A 21,606-nucleotide genomic window follows, 5' to 3' on the forward strand; every position below is an offset into this window, starting at 1 on the left:
GGGCATATAGCATGGGTGCAATGAAAGGAATCATTTATTACTTTAAAGATTAAGAAGGTCTCATAAAGAAAAGTAAGGAGTAGCTCCTAACTTAAGAGCGTGCACTTCAAATTCTGGAACAGAGTTAACCATGTTATCACTTAACCTTTTATATGAATAACAAAATGACATACAGGAGAAGCTTGGACTATTTGTGCATAAAATACAAAAAAATAGTTCCTGTTTGCTATCTGCATTCTGTTAAAAGTTGTGTCTCTGCTCAATATATCGTGTGACAATATTCTTCTAAATTCTGAATAATGTAAAAAGCAAATTAAATGTATGTGCGGCAGCATTTTCCTTTGAAACAATTTGTCATAAAAGGAATTCCCCTGCCAAGTCTCAGGCCACCCGTAGGTTACACAGGGCATCTGAAACGTTAGTTTTTAATGCAGTCATTGGGGCTACATTGTCATAATTAAAGTTCTTAGGCAGTTTTGCCAACATCCAACACCACCTTCCATTTTTCCTCTTATAGCAAGTATTTATCATTTATAAAAAGGCATTTCAACCTTTCTTTTCTATGATACAGTTGGTCAAGGCCCATGGCTGAAACAGATTGCTTCCGGAATGTCCCGCAGTGGTCTTCGGGCAGCAGCCGAGCTATGCTGTTGACTTATTATTATTTTTTATTACTTCCTCGCTAGCTTTGCCCATCCTCAAGCAGAACAGCAGGTGCTGGTCTCAGTTTTGATGAATGAGGTGTGGTGCACAGACAGAGGAAAGGTGAATACCTTCCAAAGCCAGGCCTCTGAGAGTCCTACATTATTTATAAGGTTCTCTAGCGTGCTGCTGCAGTGGTCAGGGCCAGGTAGTAATATGGAGGCAAGAGCTCTTCAATCACACCCTCCCCCTCAACAGAAAACAGTTGGTGCTAACCCAGCACGATAATCCAAAAACAGGGTAGGAGGGTGAGGAAGAGTCTCCTTGTAGAATGGGAGTCTCTTATCCTTTACAGACCTTGAGAGTTGACTGCCAATTTCACAAACCTACACAGTAATAGCAATGCCATCTTAAATTCATCTAGTATTTTCTTTATAATATCCTAAAAATATCACCGGCACTTTGTAGATCTTTATAACAATAAGCAGAAAGTGGGCACACACTATCTGTATCTTCCAGATCCAAAAACCATCACCATTTTCTTGGGTCAAAAATATAAACTGAAAAATTTCAGTATGTAGGCAGTAGTCAAAATTTACCGATAGCATTAAAAAAAAAATACAGTCAGTGAGTATACCATTGGCTAAAAAATTGAAATTTAAAGGCTTCTCTAGTATCTAGAAGTTTTCTGATCCAAATATGCAAATAAATTTAAATAATCAAATTATTATTTAAATTTCCTAATATTTACAAATGTAATTCCTGTGTAAAACAAGTTAAATTATCAGTGTGCCCATGACATAATTTATATGGTATTTAGACTTTCCACTTGAGCAAGTGCAGGAAACAAATAAAATAATCATATGTTGATATAGATTTAAGGCAATTTTAAAATTGCTGGTAGCAGAGTTCAGTTTTAGGCATTGTATTGCTTTATGTTTAGACTCTACTTTAGAATGTTCATTTGACTGAAAGCGCATGTGGAAAATTAATCAATAAACATATAGTTTATTGCTTAATGGTTCCAATAACCATTAGGATTTAGGTTTTATTAGTTGTACAATATGTGTGCACAGGAAAGCTTAAACTTTTCTGCTAAAACAACTACAAGGAGTAGGAGTCCCTAGACGTCAGTGGCACACAAGCAGTTGTGTACACCCTAGTTACGCTGGAGATTGGGAGAGGGACCGAAGAGTCAAAGTTGTCTCTTCTTTATGGACCTCTCTCTGAAGTTCAAGTACTGGTGTGATCCAAGGGGCCTGAGACTGCCTCCTTCCTGGAGGAAAATCCTTCTGCAAACAGGAGTCTCAGCGACAGTTATGGCTCAAGGGTTGCCTGGGGCGCAATGCAGCCTCTGGCTTATTTGGGTGATAAAAGATAATTACATCAGTTTCTTGAGGGCAACGACCTTGTATTTGTCATTTGGAGAGGACACTGTCCTGGCATTTTTGTGGCTCTGAATAAATATTTGTTGAACAGCTAAATAAGCAAATGAATGCTTATCTACATGTTGCTTCTTTTTGAATATGCCCATATGTTGATTTTCTAGTTAATTCTCATAGATATTCTTGAACTTGCACATAAGTTGGTATTCTAAGCTTTAAAAATTCATATTTGTGATGTTATGGTCTTTTTAAATGGGGTTTAATAAAGTACTCTATTTTTTTTTTTTTTAGTTTAAAAAAATTAGGCCCTAAACATTTGATTTTTTTGATATTGGTCTATTTGCCTAAAAATTTAGCCTAGTGCAGTGATGGTCAACAAGGGGTTATGTTGCCACCGAGGGGACATTTAGCAATGTCTGGACACAGTTTTGGTTGACACAACTTGTGGAGAGGGTGCTTGCCACTGGCATCCAGTGGAGAGAGGCCAGGGATGCTGCTACACGCCCTACAGTGCACAGGACCGCCCTCCCCCTACAAGGACGTATCTGGCACCAAGAGTCTAGTGCTTTGGACTAGCAGCACCAGGATGCAGTCCAGGGAGTTAGGTGTGTTTGCTTCCTAGGGATGCTGTGACCACCACACACTTTGTGGCTTAAAACAACAGATGTCTATTTTCTCTCACTTCTTCAGACCACAGGTCTGAATCAGGTGTTGGCAGGGCCACATTCCTGTAGGGGAGAATCCTCCCTTGCCTCACTCAGCTTCCGTGGCTCCAGGTGTTTCTGGGCTCCCTAGGCTTGTGACTGCAGTAACTAAATCTTCTAGTTTGTTTTTGATGCTGTGACATCAGGGGCCTTGCTGACATGGGATAGGGACATTTGCATGTCCTTGAACTCGAAGGTTTTTCTAAGACTATGTAGTCCAGCCGACATGACCCATCCCTGCCTCAGGTACAGTTCCTCCATTGCCTGGAGCGCATGCACAGCCTGTCTTGGCTTTTTGCATGAAGTTAGTCTGCATGGTCTAGTCTAGAATGCCCCACTGATACTCAGCAGAAACCAGGCCTTCCTGTTGTCCTGTTTCCCAGTATTCCCAGACATATATTTTTATGTACAATATTGAAGAACAGATGCCTTAAAGAAAAAAGATTAGTGCTGAATATTGGGTTCTGATCTGGGAACTAGATCATATTCTACTGAAAGGTTGCATCTTCTGATACTTAGGACCCTAAGTGACATCTACAAATCCCAGTAGAGAGTGAAATAAACTTGAAGATGATCTTTTCCCAGATGGGCCATCATGATCATCAGGGCATCTAGAGAAGTCAAAGAGCAACGTGGAAGCAATTAGTTAGAAGGGTGTGCGTGTGTGTGCATGAGGGCTTGTCTGTGGCTAATTGAGCATTACATATGTCATTTCTTTTTTTTTTTTTTTTTTTTTTTTTTTTTTTGCTTAAAGTATTACAAAGGGTATTACATATGTGTCCATTTTATCCCCCCGCCCTAGACAGTCCCCTAGCCTCCCCTACCCCCCAATGTCTTATGTCCACTGGTTATGCTTATATGCATGCATACAAGTCCTTTAGTTGATCTCTTACCCCCCTACCTTCTGCCCCGCAACCCTCCCCGGCCTTCCTGCTGCAGTTTGACAATCTGTTTGAGGCAGCTCTGCCTCTGTATCTATTATTGTTCAAAAGTTTATAATGGTCTCTATTATCCATGAATGAGTGAGATCATGTGGTATTTTTCCTTCATTGACTGGCTTATTTCACTTAGCATAATGCTCTCCAGTTCCATCCATGACATTGCAAATGGTAAGAGTTCCTTCCTTTTTAGAGCAGCATAGTATTCCATCGTGTAGATGTACCACAGTTTTCTAATCCATTCATCTACTGATGGGCACTTAGGCTGTTTCCAGATCTTAGCTATGGTGAATTGTGCTGCTATGAACATAGGGGTGCATATATCCTTTCTGATTGGTGTTTCTGGTTTCTTGGGATATATTCCTAGAAGTGGGATCACAGGGTCAAATGGGAGTTCCATTTTCAGTTTTTTAAGGAAACTCCATACTGTCTTCCATAGTGGCTGCACCAGTCTGCATTCCCACCAGCAGTGCACAAGTGTTCCTTTTTCTCCACATCCTCTCCAGCACTTGTCGTTTGTTGATTTGTTGATGATAGCCAGTCTGACAGGTGTGAGATGGTACCTCATTGTTGTTTTGATTTGCATCTCTCGGATGATTAGTGACTTTGAGCATGTTTTCATATGTCTCTTGGCTTTCTGAATGTCCTCCTTTGAAAGGTGTCTATTTAGGTCCTTTGCCCATTTTTTGATTGGATTGTTTATCTTCCTTTTGTTAAGTTGTATGAGTTCCCTATAAATTTTGGAGATTAGGCCCTTATCAGATATGACATTGGCAAATATGTTTTCCCACACAGTGGGTTTTCTCGTTGTTTTGTTGATGGTTTCTTTTGCTGTGCAGAAGCTTTTTATTTTGATGTAGTCCCATTTGTTCATTTTCTCTTTAGTTTCAAGTGCCCTAGGAGCTGTATCAGTGAAGAAATTGCTTCGGCATATGTCTGAGATTTTGTTGCCTTTGTATTCTTCTAGAATTTTTATGGTTTCCTGTCGTACATTTAAGTCCTTTATCCATTTTGCATTTATTTTTGTGTATGGTGTAAGTTGGTGGTCTAGTTTCATTTTATTGCATATATCTGTCCAATTTTCCCAACACCATTTATTGAAGAGACTATCTTGGCTCCATTGTATGTTCTTGCCTCCTTTGTCAAATATTAATTGAGCATATTGGTTCGGGCCGATTTCTGGGCTCTCTATTCTATTCCATTGATCTATATGCCTATTCTTGTGCCAGTACCAGGCAGTTTTGAGAACAGTGGCTTTGTAATACATCTTGATATCTGGTATTGAGATCCCACCTACTTTGGTCTTTTTCAGGATTGCTGCAGCTATTCGGGGTCTTTTTTTATTCCAGATGAATTTTTGGAGAGTTCGTTCTAGATCTCTGAAGTATGCCGTTGGTATTTTAATGGCATATGTCATTTCTTAAAAAAGATTCCCATCTCTGTAAAAATTTCCCTGCTTCAGGATTGAAAGAGGTTTAAATCATTTCCTTTTAGGACATAGCCTGTACGAGGCATTTTTAAATAGAAATCCCATTTTTAAAACAACTCTTTATTTTTAGCTTCTCAAAGAAAATTCTGCTCTTTGTAATCTGATTAACTGATACTATTTTTGTTGTTGTTAAATCCTTATATTCATCTTTTCCATATCTATGTTTTTTTACTATATTTAAAATTTGAAAATATATTTACTTCAGATAACTAGATTTTCCTTACCAAGATGAATAGTTGCTGTGTTCCATGATCTGATTCAATGATTTTTGTTGATTTCTTTTAGGAGTCTTGGATATTTTCTATAGTTACCTATACCTAGTGTACACAGACCTGCTGAACTTGTCTGCTCAGTTATATATAGTTATATTTTTTCACAGTTGTTTGGTCACTGTGCCACATGTTTACCTCCCTGTCTTCTTTTAAGAGCTGGCTAGATGTTGGCTCTAGTATAAGATCTATTTTCTTTGAACTGCCACTGCTTCTCAGCTGCTCACACTTATCAGCCGGCCTGACTTATTGATCCCAGTGTTATCTGGAACTGTGTGCTTAGATCAGGTAAGTTGTAGTTAGAGTCCATCCATTATATTTCCAGGCCTTAACTTCTCAGTACAATCCCAGGTTAATCACGGTGGCAGATATCTGGATAGCACTTAGCCCTGAGGGCTTCTATAAGGGAAAATTCCAAACGGGCTTAGATTTGATGGCCAATAATTCAGAGCCAAATTTGTAAAAGGTTTAGATGTCATTTACAACCTCTCTAGGCACTGCAGTACTGGGATTGTAAATGGAGAAAGACTGCTCTCTGATGATACTCTTAAATAGTGGAGAGCTAAACAATGAACACCCAAATTCAGTGTCTCTTTGCCCTGGATAAAGGGTCAGACCTGCATAGTTGCAATTTACCTGATTCACCTGAGGTTCATTGATTCTGACATCTAATTAAGTTGATCGGCCACAAAAATCACTAAAGCAATTGTTTGCCAAACATCACTGGCAAAATGAACTTAGTTTATACGTGTGCTTTCCTTTATTCTTTACCATCCAGAAGCAGAAACAAATAAGGAAATAGGAAATGGAATATACTTTGAATTAGGAAACTGAACACAATTGTACGTCATAATTTGTATGTGTATAATAACCACTGTGCATTTGATTGTTGCTTACTTTGTGAGTATCCCTAATATTACTTTCCGGAGGCTTGCCATTTTATAGTTAATTCAATTTTGCCGATGTTTTCTTTCAACAAAACTTGCTATTCAATTTAATTACCTTTAAGAAAAGAAACGAAAAGTATCCCCTTTCAAATCACATAATGCTCATGTTAAAATCAATCTTTGTTAAAGCAAAATGTCATTTGAAAATTCAAGCAACATATAACTTGCAACCATTTGAGTAAAATAGCTTGAACAATGGATTTTTAGCTTGAGTATTTCAAGACTCATGCTTGTTCATGGTGGACTCTATGGGCAGACAGTCTTCTTGAGAGGAAAAGCCATGTTTTGTCCTATCTTCTGTACTCAAATTTTTTGTGTGTGATTGGCCTTGGTAAGTTTTTTTTTTCCCTTTGAAGGATTATATTCTTTCAAAACTGGCCTGTGTAACAGAGGTACACACACACACACACACGTGAACATGTAAATACATTGAACTCTTCTTTCCAAATTAGGTAATTTTAAAGTAGTTAATTCTGAAGAAACAAGTCAAAATGTATTAAATTAAAACGGTGTTCTGTAGTTTAAATATTATTTCTGTAGACTCACCCATCCTGACTCTCAAGCTTTTCTGTCTACCCTTCCTCCAGTTCTAACTCACACGCATGTTTACAGTAGGTTCCAGTCGGCCCGACTGCTGTCAGTTCCTAAACCACACCATGCCATCTCTCATCTCAGGAGGATGTGCTCCTCAGGGTTCCAGCATCACCTGAGGTAGGCCACATCGTTGAGGGAGGGGCTCTGTGGCTGGACAGGGAGTGTCTACTTTACCCTCCAAGCCTTCATAATGGAAACATGTAGACTCTGCTTTAAGTGCTTTCGATGTAAATCCTCATTCGGTCTTCACAACAGTATTGTGAACTTGGGAAATACATATTTTTTAACCGCGGAAACCTGTCCTAGGTCACACTACGAAGTGGAGGAATAGGGATTCTACCCAAGGACATTTGGATCTAGAATCTGTGCATTTAATTACTATGCTCTATGGATGGATACTAAACTGTTATCTCAGAACCTTAACATACAGACCCTCTAAATGATTGGATCTCATATCAGTTTCAACCAGATTAGGCATTTATTTTTTTCTATGCTGTTTTATGGATGTGGCCTTATGGAAGGATGAAGGAATTATAAAATGATAAAAAGGAATTCATTTCCTCTCAAATATATTTTCAGTATATAAACATATATAAATATAAGCATATATTTATAAACATATATTTATAAATATAAATATAAACATATATTTATATACTGAAAATATATTTGAGAGGAAATGAATTCCTTTTCAAAGGAATGGAGGGCAAAGGGAGATTTACATTTGTATGTGAAACACAGGTTATTCTTTTATTATTATTTATTAATCATTGTATTACTTATTACTATAAACTTCCTTTTGCCCATCCTTGTGTATGTACATATATATATATGCTTATTATGCAGAAAACATTTATAGAGGGAATTTATATGTATCTGTGTACACACACGCACATACACACTGAATTTCCCTTACCCACTAGAATACCTGTTTGTGTATTTGTTTGGGAAGAGGATAGTGAACAAGACTCCTAGAAGAAGACAGTTGTTAGCCTGGGCACCTGAGTCACCAAGTGTAACTCTATCCAATCAAAATTAAACTTCAGAGTGAATGTGAGTTCCCTGTTTTGTGTATAACATCTGGCAGGGTTCAACAATGCAATTTATTCCAAAAATATTTATTGAGCATCTATCATAGAATGGCATCCCCTTGGATATATAAGTAACATGTATTCTAATGTAGGGAAAACAGACAATAAACACAATATAAGATAAATTATGGAGAATTTCAGAAGGTGCTGAGTATTATTGGCAGAATATAGAAAAAGGTAAAGAGGATAGAAGTTATGGAGTTTGGGGTTGCAATTTCGAATAGGGTATCACTTTAAAAAATGTTTAGAGTGTTGCAAATGTATTCAATGATAGTACAGAATCTTGGATAATAACATAAATCTAGAATTAAAATAAATAGAAATAAATAAAGAAAGTGAAAATTTAAAATTAATATATTGGGCCAGGTTTGCTCAGTGGATAGAACATCAGACTGCGGACTGAAGGGTCCCAGGTTCGATTCAGGCCAAGGGCACATGCTTGGGTTGCAGGCTCAATCCCCAATGGGGGGCATGTAGGAGGCAGCTGATCGATGATTCTCTCTCATCATTGATGTTTCTATCTCTCTCTCCCTCTTCCTTCCTCTCTGAAATCAATAAAGAAATATATTTAAAAATTTTAACATATTGGGACTGTTTTGTGACTTTTAAGTTATAGCCAGGTCACTAGAATACCTTATTTTCATAAAGGGTCCTACTTTATTTTGTTTTCAAGGCTAAAGGATGTTTCAATCTTCAAAAGTACAGCTTAGCTCAGCAGGGATGAGAAAGCGATGCATCCAACTCTTGACAAACAGGATGGAGTGTTGAACAAACAGGCACCCGAGCCAGGGCTTTGGTTAAGGCGTGTCGTAGATTGATGGCAGCCATGGCTCAATCGTTCATGCCTCCCTGTACCCACACACTTGGTTGTGCCCGCTCATGCACATTAGAGGTCTGGGTATCTGATTGCTTTGAAAACTGTGACATTAGCAAATATGATTCACATGCAGACTTACGTGCTTGTGCATTCAGGTTTGTTTATTGCTGTGCTTAGAGCCTGGAGACCACTCAGCAAATAAGACAGTCAGCCCTCTGGAGGATGACAGACATTTACCCCCAACTCCCCAGATAACAGTGATTATCCACCAGGTATCTGAGAGGCCAGACTTTCTCAGCTGCCCACAAGCTAACCAAGGTTACCACAGATGCTCAGCTGAGTCTACCTGAGTCAAGAATGCCCAGCAAAGCCCAGCCCGAATTGTCTACTTGGAGAATAAAGAACTAAACAAATGGCTGTTGTGTTGTATTAAGCCAGTCAGGTTGAGCTTGTTTGTTACACAGTGTATTTAACCTTTTTAAGGCTGTCAGCCCATCATACGATACTTTATTCAAGATATTTAATCTTATTCATAGGAGTTTATCTTTTCCTCTATGGAAATGGTCTATAGAGGCCAATTAGTTGTTGTGTAAATAATATTATACATCATTATGAATACATTATTTGGTTACATTGTAGGTGATGGGCAAATACAATTGTTTTGAAGGCCTAGGAATATTTGTAAATTCTAAGTAGACATTTATCACATTTTCATTATTGTGTGTACGCACATTCGTCCGCATCACCTCCCAAATAGTCATCTGCTAAGTTCACGTCTATGGGATGCATATGTCAACTGAAAGAAACAAGGCCAGCCGTTACGCTTGATTATCCAGAAGCAAGACATAGTATGGAAACTGAAATTAGACACGCTTATTATAAAATGTGATGATTATTTCTGTTCCAGGACCAAATTGAATAAAATGCCTTCCTGGTCTGAATTGAATTTCAATTTGCTAAGGTTGGTGAGAGCCAACTCCTGCCCAGCAACGTTTGAATAGAAAGGCTTGCAAGGCCAACAGCCTATTCATTGCAGGTGATTAAAAAAATGTCAATAAATTACCTTTTACGACAGGAGACATTTCTGCTTTATATGCCAACAAAGAGTTGAAATGCCAGAAGCAGTTGAGGACTAAATTACTAAATACTTATTTTATCACATCAGAACGTTAATGCCAGTGCTTGATTACAGCAAGCAATCCAATTGCATGAATTTGGACTGCAAGGCAACCAGGCTTTTATAGTCATTAGCAAATGTTATTGATTCTGGAAAGTTACCACTAATAAAACTACACTCTTTTCTCAGTCCTTTTATATGGACACAGACAGATTATTTGATCAATGATATTGAGCAAAGGAAAAGCACTCATTGCCTCTAATTTCCTTTTCTTCCCTTCTGAATTGTACACTGGTCCTGGCAATAGTGAGTATATGTGGACCCCAGGTAAGCCCAAAGTGGGCTCCTCTGTGTACAACAGAAATTTCTTTATATATATATACATATATATATATATATATAATTTCTTTATATATATATAATTTTTATAATAAAATTACATATTATTGATAAAATATCAAGCAGAATCTAAAGTAAAAAATGACAATGAAATTAAGTTAATAAAAATTTTTAAATTTAGACAAAAGTATAATTTCTTGTGATTTGGCATTAACAAAATTGTCCATAAGTTACACAATTGTCAGTTATCAGCTACTTCAACTTCCATAAAAGTTAGTATTTCATCTGTAAAAGATCATAGCTCCATAATTTCCATAAAACAGTTTCAATAATAATTAATTTTAATCAAAGAATATTGTTCCACAGTTTACTGAATAAAATTTTCATAAAAATTAATGAGGAAATATTAGTTACTTTTTGTATTTTTTAGAAATTTGCTGTTAGCTATTTCATAATTCATAATTTGATGTTAGGTTATTCATAATTCCATTTAAACATTAGACTTACCTTGGTAATTTCCACAAAAATCCTCCTGGTATTTTGATTGAAATTGCCTTAAATATATAGATCAATTTGAGGGAAATTAGAACTTTAATTTCCCTCAGCAAAGTTTGTAGTTTCCAATGTGAGCATTTTTCACAGCTTTGGTTGAATTTATCTACAAATGTTATAATTTTATATGTCTTATCTGAGGTATAGTTAAAATCCGATTATTTGTTGCTAGTATTTATAAACATAATTGATTTTTTGTATATTGCTATTGTATCCTGTTAAATGAATCTTGTTAAATTCTCCTATTAGTTATAGTATGCTTTTTCTAGATTCCATAGTGCAAAGAAACATTTAAAATATATACTCTTTAGAAAATCAGTTAAGAAAATGAAAAGTCAAACCACCAACTGAAAGACAATATTTGCAATACATATATCTTACAAAAGACTCGTATCCCAAAGGCACAGAGCATTTTAAAACTAAATAATAATAATAATAATAATAATAATAATAATAATAATAGTGATAGTGATAGTAATAATAATTAGAAAAAGAACAATTTCAACGAGGCAAAAGATTGAGATACATCACAATATAAGATACACAAGCAGATGAAAAGCTCTTGATATTATTACTTATCAGAGAAATCAAATTAAAATCACAATGAGACATCAATACATACACTAAGTTGACTAAAATTAAAAATGCTAAGATAGCCCTAGTGGGTTTGGCTCAGTGGATAGAGCATCGGCCTGCGGACTGAAAGGTCCCAGGTTTGATTCCGGTTAAGGGCCCATGCCCGTGTTGTGGGCTCGATCCCCAGTGGGGGGGGGGTACGCAGGAGGCAGCCGATCAATGATTCTCTCTCATCATTGTTGTTTCTATCCCTCTCCCTCTCCCTTCCTCTCTGAAATCAATAAAAATATATTTAAAAGAAGTATTTAGGAAGAATCATCATGTCCAAGATATGAAAGAAGTTCACTTGTTTAAAAAAAAAAAAAAAGCTAAGGCAAGGATGTGCAGCAACCAGAGTTCTTATACATTGCTGATGGATTTGTAAAATAGTACAAGCACTTTGGAGACCTGTTCAGCAGTCTCTTACTCTTAAATATATACCCAAACAATATGAAAAGAAAAGTCTTAAAAAAATACTTATAGAGATTATCCCTGACTTACAATGTTTTGACTTATAATTTTTCAGTTTTCCTATGATGCAAAAGTGATCTGCATTCAGTAGAAACTCTACTTTGAATTTTCAATTTTGATTTTTCCCCAGCTAGCAACATGGGGTACCATGTTCTCTTGTCATTCTAGGCAGCGAGCCCAGGTCCCAGTGAGCACCAGATCATGAGGGTAAACACCAGTACTCTACAGTGTATTATTAAATGCAGTTTTGACTTATAATATTTTCAATTTATGATGAGTTTATCAGGAAATAATCCCGTCATAAGTCTAGGAGCATCTGTCTAGAAATGTTCGCAGCAGCATTATTTATAAAAGCCCCCAGTGGGAGATACCCTGATGTCCATCAAATCATGGACCTGACAAAACAAATACTGGTACATGCATACAATGAACACAGTAGTCCCCCCTTATCAGCAGGGAATATGTTGTGAGACCCCCTCCCCACCATGGATGCCTAAAACCATGGCTAGCACCAAAACCTCATATGCTGTACATTTGTCCTATAAATGCACACCTCTTCACTTAAAGGCAGCACTTTTCGGCTTCTCGTTGGCATCTCTGAGTTGCCAACATCACTACTCTTGTGTTCAGGAGCTATTATTAAGTAAAGTGAGGGTTCTTGAGCACGGGCACTGTGATGGCATGACAGCGGATCTCTTCATCTACATGGCTATTAAGTGACTCATGAGTGGGAGGCATCTACAGTGTGAAGACGCTGGAAAAAGGAATGAGTCGTGTCCTGGGTGGGGTGGCAGGAGATTTCATCCCACTACTCAGCACAGCACATAGTTGAAAACTTAAGAATTGTATTTTTTTTTCTGGAATATTCTAATTAATGATTTTGGACTGTGGTTGACTGTGGGTAACTGAAACTGGATAAGGGGTTGACTACTGTATTTAGCAATAAAAAGGGACTATTGATAGTTGCAACAACATGTATCTTATGTGGTTTTAGATAAGTCTATTCTAAGTAGATGGGCATTTTTATGTGTGTGTTTTTAAAAAATGATTTCCTATACAGTAAGACAGTCTTTGCTAGAATACTGGAAAATTGTCATTATGCTTATTTAAGTTTTCGATATAATTATATTTATTTTTAAATTACATGTTGGTGGTTTTAAAAGCAATGACTCTTGAGAAAGACTGGGTTTAAGTCTTGCCTCCTCTCTGAGACAACCATTTAATCTCTTTCTGCATAAGATTTGTATTTATAAAATCGAATGACAGTTTCTTGTTCAATGAATTGGTATCTATATATATAAAAGCTCAGTGACCAGAACAGCAGAACGACCAGAGCGACCAGCATGACCGGTGGCTATGATACGCACTGTGGCAGCCAACAGGCCTGATCTGGGCCCTGATTGGCCCTCACTTTCCCGATCTGGGGCGGGGCCAGCCAGCCAACTTCCCACAGCTCCCCCCCCCCCCCCGCCAGCCTGGCCCAATGGGGCCCCATCGAGGCAGGCCGGCTGGACCCCACCTGTGCATGAATTCGTGCACCGAGCCTCTATATTTAAATATCTTTCAAACATTGACAAGTACAAAATACTATATAAGGTGTGGCTACTAATATTATTGACCCTTCTGTATATCTCTTGCTTTTCCTATATTTCTTGTCTTCCTACCCTATCCCTTCTGGCTTCACAGGAAGTGATTAAAGTTTTTAATTTTCTTCTCCTTTACTGTTTGGAAGTTATGTCTTATATTATTTTAATAGTTGCCCTTACAATTTGAACATGTATACATAACTCCTAAAGTTAATAAAATCTTTGCTTTCTTCTCCCCAAATGCAAGGACCTTAAAATGCTTTACTTCTTAGATCCCCTCCCAGAGCACATTGCAATGGCTCTGTTTTTCAAATTTCTAGTTCATTCTCATAACCCAGAAATTAAACATTATATGTTTTATCGAGTCAAAGTATATTTAGGTGTGTCCTTATATTCCTTCTTCTCCCTTCCTTCATAGCTTTCAGACCTTCCTTCTGGGACCATTTCCCATCTTTTTGAAACAGAAGTCATTTTACTGAAGGCCATTTTAAGGTAAACTCTTCCAGTTTCTCTTCATTTGTCTTTATTGTGTTTTCAGTTTTGAAAAATACATTAGCTGTGCAAAAAAAAGCCTTGCTATTAGTTTGTGTCATTTATTTCACTTGTCTCGGCTGTCACCCTCAGCTTTTTTCTGTCTTACCCTTTTTCGCCTTCCTTTCTCCACTTGCATCTCTTTTCTTCAGTGCTCTCCCAGTTCCTGGTTTTTTCCCAATTCAATTACATATTACATGCACAACTAGTTAACCAACACATGTATATATTTTTTTCAGGAAGTCAAGGAACTCACATTGCACTAGGTGAGGTGTTTACTTTTTTTCTATTTCCATTGCTTCTTACTACAGAGTGGCACGGGATGCTTCTGTAATGTTGGAAACCTTAATAGAAAAATCCCTAGGGATAGCACTGCGTGATGCTTGAGACTGAAGGAAATTTATGTCATATTTGGGATGTAGAATTAGATTTCATTTAGATTTGATATAGTTGGGGTATTTTACTAACATCAAAAAAAAGATCATATTAAAATCAACAATCGTAATTTAATTGCTTTGTTAAAAGACAGAAAAATTATAATGTGTCACTGTCTAGTCATGTAAACTTGACAATTATAACCATTCTTTATTTTCTATTTAGCTTGCTCGGCCTCATGTTTACAAATACAAGCATATGTCTGAGAATCACCCTAGATTCCATTCTCCTCTTCACATGCAATGACTAGCCAACCCCTGAAGCAGTCGACTTTTATGATCGACCCTAAGGGCGAGAAATGGATTTGACTATCGGGGACTATATGACTAGCAGCTACAGAGAAAAACTTTTAACCATCTACATTTTACAAAGGCTCAAGTTCTCTTTGGGAGAAAAATGGTTTTCACTAGCAGATGCTAAGTAGGAAAATAGTGGGGATAGCATAGAGAGTGTGCTGACCTCAAATGGTTGGCTGAAGAACACCTGCCAAACACGGGCACACCTACTTCCTCAGTCAGCATCCTGGCTGCAGCATCTTTCACGGGCGCCTTGAGCGCTCTCCCGGCATGTTCTGTACCTTGTTCACCTTTGAATCCTTAAGCTGGCACCGTCCTTCAGGAGGAGAAGGTGCCCAGAGAAATATTTTTGAAAAGACTGAATACATTTTTAGACATTTTTATTGATTTGTTAATTAGAGGAGATTTCGAATCCATTGATTTACCTTGACTAAATGTGACTAATAGTAATGTTTATACAGCTTTTTAATGGAATCTGATTTGCAGATTAATGTACCACTGAGAAATGATGGTCATATTACTTTTCTAAGGAGGAAAATCTTTATTTTCATAAATGAGACCTTCAGTTTGTAATGCAATTAATGTATGATTGAAGCTTATGTATTTTTAAAACAAGGATTCATTTGAAACTTATCTTAATTTTGCTACAGTTTGTAACTGGAGCAATCATCAACGGATATAGTATGAATGACCTTACAAAATATAATTCCATGAAATAAAAATTCTTTTATTAAAATAAAATGAAGTCATAGATATATGATATTCTTATTTTAAAAAGGAAAAAAAAAACACCTATTAAAATCCACGGACCTAAAATGTAGTCTCTTAAATCATTTTAAAAAGCCTATTTTAATATGCTTTTGAAATATTTTATCTACCCACTATTTATTATTTTATGAAGATAACTTTGGAGAGAGTTTTCTTTTATGAAAATAACTCTGCAAAGAGTCATCTTTTTCTTCCTCTCAACATTTAAATTAGAAGCCACATCTTTATTGTGTTACATTCATTAGGTTGTGTTTATGAAATTAATCTATGAATAATATATGAATAGTATTTAAAAGCTATTACTAACAAAAATTGATAGATTTTTAGAGACTATCAGCATATAACAATGCTAATTAGTTTTTGTACTTTACATATTATCAGTTTGTAATTAGTTAAGTAGTAAATCTGCTAATACCTTTCCCAGAAATTCATTATTGCATAAGCATAGTTTAGATGTATTATTAAGATGTTGGACATGACAATTCCCAGTAGCTATTTAATTTATATTAATAATTACTTATATTCTAAGTGTGTTAAATCATTAGGGCTCCCAGTATATAATTTAATTATCTCATTCAACAAGTATTTATTGAATATTTATTATATGGCAGGCTCTGTTCTGAATATTGGGGGGAAAAACAGCAAAAAATGTTCAAATCCATATTCTCAAGGAGCTTATATTGTGAGGAAGGAAGCTTATATTGTAATATATATATTACAATGTTAGATTGTGATCACTTTTAAAAGAACAATAAAATAATATATGGGGATAGATGGTGAAAGTATAAAAATATGAGAGTGTTAAAGGAAAACCTTTCTAGGAAGATGGTGTTTGAGTAGACAATGAGAGTGAAGGCAAGAACCCCGCAGATATCTGGAGAGAGGTAGGCAGCATGTGGTAGGCAAGTCACAGTGGTTGGAGATGAGGGAGAAGCCAGGAAAGTTGCAGGGAGATGAGGTCAAAGAGGAGGCCAGACAGAGAAACACATGATAAGGCTTTCCTGGTTGTGGTCAGCTTGTTGGGTTTCATTTTAAATGTGATGAGAAGATCTTGAAGGATTATGAGCAGGGCAGCAACACACTCTGATTTACATTTTAAAAAAATCTTTATTGTTGAAAGTATTACATATGCTCCCCTTTCCCCCCCATTGACCTCTTCTAAACCCCTCCCCACTGCCCCAGGCCTTCACCAACCCTATTGTCTGTGTCCATGGGTGATGCATATATTCATCCAAGTTCTTTGGCTGATCTCTTCTCACCCAACCACCCTCTCCCACCTTCCCTCTGAGATTCCATAGTCTGTTCCATGCTTCTGTGTCTCTGGATCTATTTTGTTCATCAGTTTATTTTGTTCATTAGATTCCACATATGAGTGAGATTTACATTTTAAAAGGATCATTTTGGCTGCTTTATGGGGCAAAAAGTAGAAGCATGAAACCCAGATAAGAAGCTGTTAGAGTAGCCAGGCAAGAAATGGTGGTGTTATGGGAGGTGAAAAGTGCAGAGGTAGGATGTACATTGCAGAATAAAATATGTGAGAGAAGCACAGGCTATTGGAGAGACTGCAGAAATTCAATGTGGTTGTATATAGTGAGGGGGCACGGCAGAGTAACATGAGAGGAGATTACAGAAGTGGGCAAGGTCAGACTATAAGAGACCTTTTAGGACTTGGGACACAGTTTTGTTTTATTTTAAATACTTCCCATTAGCCATCGCTGAAGGATTCTAACTGCAGAATAACATAATCTGACTCACATTGCATAAAGCTTATTCTGCCTGGTGTGTGGGGAATAGGTCATACTGGGGGGAGTGTGGCCACCTGGGACCAATTTAGGAAGCTAGCGCCAGAGGCTAGACAAGAGCTGATGGCAGCGCGGGCCAGGATGGAGAGGAGGCAGTGGAGCTGGGAAGAGTGAGTCAGACAAGGGGTGCTTCTGAGTCAGAGCAGACAGGATAATTGGATATGAGAGGAGAGCAAATGGAAGAGGAAAGGAGTTCTGGTTCGGGTATGGTTATAGTAGTTCAGTAAATAATGAAACTATGGATATAAACTAATAGGTACATATATGCACTTTTAATACTCCTTCCTGTTCTGATTTGGGGCTTGGATTTAGGGGGTTGTGTTATACACATTACACTAAGCATGATTTTATCACTTAGTCTTTTAAGGCCTTGATGCAAAGCAGGCTTACATAATATTTTATTGAACCAAACTGGAGTGTTTTCTAGATATTGCTCTTACTTCTATGATATCTTATTTCCAATCCATTCTTCAGATAGCACTTCCACAATTTTTAAAGGAATTAAATCGTGCTTTTCTTCGAAACCCAAAAGTAGATCTTCACTGCTTTTAGCATAAGACCCCAAGACCACAGCAGAGCACACAAGGCCCTTCATCTCAGTTGCTTTATTTTACAGCTTTCTGACTCAACTTCCCCCCTTTCCTGCCACTCAGTATTGATGTACTGAGCTAATCATAGCTCCTCAACGTGACGCTTTTCTGGTTCGAAATGCCCTACTGTCCCTCTTATTACTTTCACATACTGTTGATTATGATAAGCTTCCTCTGAGAAGTTGCTCTAATTTCCCACCCTCCTCTGTGTACACGACACCATGAATGCTCCCCTGTCACAGCAGCTCTCATTGTCCTGTAATTGCGTATTAACTTTTATATTTCCCCTCTAAGAGAATGCATTTCTTAAAGCCAGAGATTTTGTTTTCCATAATTTTATTGTCAGGACATAGTTGAGTACATGATGCCTATCCCAGGACCTTGATAAGTACAACATTAAATGAATAAATGAAAATTATCGCACAGCAGAGAATAAAGTTCCTACAGAAAGTGTGTAGGATAAAAGGAGCACAAGGCCCGGGGAAGACCACTATTTAAGGGATGTGTAGGAACAAAAACATTAAGAAAAAGACAAAAAGAATGTTCATAAAGATACAAGAATAATTTGTAGCATATTGCATTACAGTGGTCCAGGAAAAATAGAATTTCAAGAAATGCATGATCAATAATATCAAGCCATATGAAAGTAAAGAATAATGACTATGACATGTTCAATAGACAGGGTGATTGGAAAGATATTGATGATTTTCTGAGGGCAGTTTCAGTGCAGTGGCGGATACAGAAACCAGATGACAGGGTGCTGCATAAAAGATAAAACAGAAGGGTTGATGACAGCACAGCTCTGCTGTGACGTGGCAAGAAACAGTCTGTGTTCTGCACTGTCTTCCTACTCACTACTCTATGGATGCTGAGTCCTGGGAACTAGTGTGTGTTTAGTGTCCTGAGTGCAAACAATGTTGTTTCTTTTAATATACAGGAAAATAGTGATGGATGATGCCAATTTGGATAAGCCTGCAGAAGACACAAGAGAAGGGAAGAGAGGTGGAAAAGCTCCGAAGCTGGGCGTTTCTCAAGCGAGGAAGTTTGAAAGACTGGATCCAAGTGAGGTGGGACGTGGGTGGGATGTTGCAGCGGATACCACAGCAGAGAGATGGGGAAGAGATACCGCAGTGGCCATGAGACTATGCCTCACAGATCTCCAACTACAGGGAGGGTTATTGACCTAGAGCTTGGCTGGTGAGCTCTGAGTTCTGTCTCAGATTGTGCTGTGGCCTCACCTCCCATGGGCTGCTCCCCACCAATGATTGAGGGGAGCAGGGATACTAAGGTAGCCTCTTCCTGGTGGAGACGAGCTCCCCAGGCCCACTTTGACCCAGGGACTTCCCAGTGGCCTTGCTGAACCTTTCTGAGATGAGACAGCAGTCTAGGATGATTCCTCTCAGCCTGTTCTGACTCCGTTTCTGTAGCTTGTGACTTACCTGTTTCCCACATATATTTCTACAAGAGATATTCAGTAAAATGTCTATTTCTCACTAATGCTCATGGAAGTAAGTTCTGTTTGTGGGGAGGGATAAAGTGAAAGGATGGGAACATCACAGGTTAAGGATAGAAGCTGCCCATAGAGTTGTATGTACTGGTCAGTCATGCAGCGATAGTAAGTTCCTCACGTGAATAAAACCATGACTATCAGGGTGAGGATTATTAGTACTGACGCTGTGATTATGGCATTCAGGAGTCTTACTTTATACCTCAAAAGAGATGAGTTTTTCTTGATGGTAAACCATCTTGAAAGGTAGAAGGCAGATAATAATTACATAGAAGTAAAACAAAATAGCTGTCTGAGATTCAGCTCAAAGTTCACAGGATATTAAAGCTATAAGGCTCCTTTGTGACCACTTACTGCCATCTCTTAATTATAAAGGTGAGAAATGAACAAAGTATTCTGACTTGCTCAAGGTGATGCAGACTCTAGGAACTGGGCCGTGGTGACCCCGTATCTGGCAGGCATCTGATGTTTAGTGCTCTTTTGAACATCCCAGTGAGAGAAACTGCATCCCAGTGAGATTCCACAGGACAAAGTGTGCAAAAAGAATAGATGTGGATGCAGGCACATAGAACTACATTCATACGTGTTCCCTTCGCTGATGATAACACCTGCTATCAATTCAGGGATAGCTGTGCCTTGTCCTTACTTTACACGGGCTTGGAAATTTCTCCCAAGATTCATAAGAGCTAAATAATACAATTCTATTTTTACAGATGATGAAAATGAAGCAAATAGAGAGTAAAATACCCAAGATTACATAGCTGCACCCACTTCTTCCAAACTCCAACCCTGACTATTAAATCTTAGGTCTCTTTTGAATCTTCATTTTGTATCTGAAGGCCCACCTAAACTGGCTTGAGATGCTTACTTGCATCTGCTTATTTTGTATATAATTTGTGTATCACAGATAAAAAAGTAACAGATGCATTTAATGGTGTTGAAAACATTTAAACAGGTGGGCCTCAAAATATGTGAAGTGAGCATATTGCTGTTGTTTATGATAGTTTCCTTCTTTCTATTTTTGCTGAAAATATCCAAGGCCTTTGGACACTCAAAAAATGAGCATTTGTTTTATTACATTTCTTAGTATAGTTTTTTAAGTGTCGTTTTCTGCAGTGACCAAAATACTAATTCTAAACAATGAAGGCAGGTGTTGTAAATCCTTGGGAAGATCTGGAATCTTGTTATATTGTCTTGCAAATAAGCTTTTTTTTTGTTCAAAACAAATATGAAAATTAGTTTTAAAACTTCATTTTAATATACACTTTTGATTTAAGTGTTATCAATGAATATTGGTACCCTTTTCTGACTGTCTTAATTTTCTTTCCTCTTCTTCATTTGCTGATATATTTTACTGAAGGCTTTACTGCTATCAAGAGAAAAAAGAGTGCAGTTATCCATGTGTGCAGAAATGTAGGGCCCTAGGCCAAGAAGCTAAGTAAACAAAACCTGTTTATTTTTTCTTCCTTCTTTGTTCCCTGGACTTCTTTAATTTTAAAATTCAATTTTTATTTTTCCCATTTTATGGTATAGTAAACTACATGTACATTCTGTAGCATGGTAGGTGAGAATTTCCTTATCCCACCCCTCCTCGTCTACCAGGACCTGTGTGTGTGTGTGTGTGTGTGTGTGTGTGTGTGTGTGTGTGTGTGTGTGTCCTCAGCCATAGATATCTAAGGTAATAAATACAATGTTTGAAAAATGAGGAAAGAACCAGAGAGATAATAATGGCTTGAGATTGTGTCATACATTATGGTCAATATGAACAAAAGGAAGTTCATTTGCTTGATGGGTCAGTACTTACACGTTTTGAAAGGAAAGGCAAATTGCTGTCATATTCTCATGACATTATGAAACTGAAAGACAGGCCTTCTGAGATGGAGAAAAAGAGAAACAAGTGAAACACTGTGATGAGAGCCAAGGGGCAAAAGGTACAGAGGAACGGTGAGGTATGAGAGAAAGGACGTGGGAGCCAGCCCAGTCGACTTGCTGTGGAATGACTGACAGCTTACTGCAGTACGGTGTCTTAGCCAGGTCAGGATGCTCTGACAGACTGCCACAGCCTAGGTGGCTTATAAACAGCAGACACTTATTTCTCACTGTCCTGGAGGCTGGAACGTC

General features: G+C 37.6%; 1 pseudogene; it reads left to right on the forward strand.

Moving 5' to 3' along the window:
- LOC118649758 overlaps positions 1-21,606 on the forward strand; it is a 122,137-nt pseudogene that overhangs the window by 2,473 nt on the left and 98,058 nt on the right.

The sequence above is a fragment of the Myotis myotis genome, unplaced genomic scaffold (assembly GCF_014108235.1).
Source record: "Myotis myotis isolate mMyoMyo1 unplaced genomic scaffold, mMyoMyo1.p scaffold_m19_p_3, whole genome shotgun sequence".
Taxonomy (NCBI): domain Eukaryota; kingdom Metazoa; phylum Chordata; class Mammalia; order Chiroptera; family Vespertilionidae; genus Myotis; species Myotis myotis.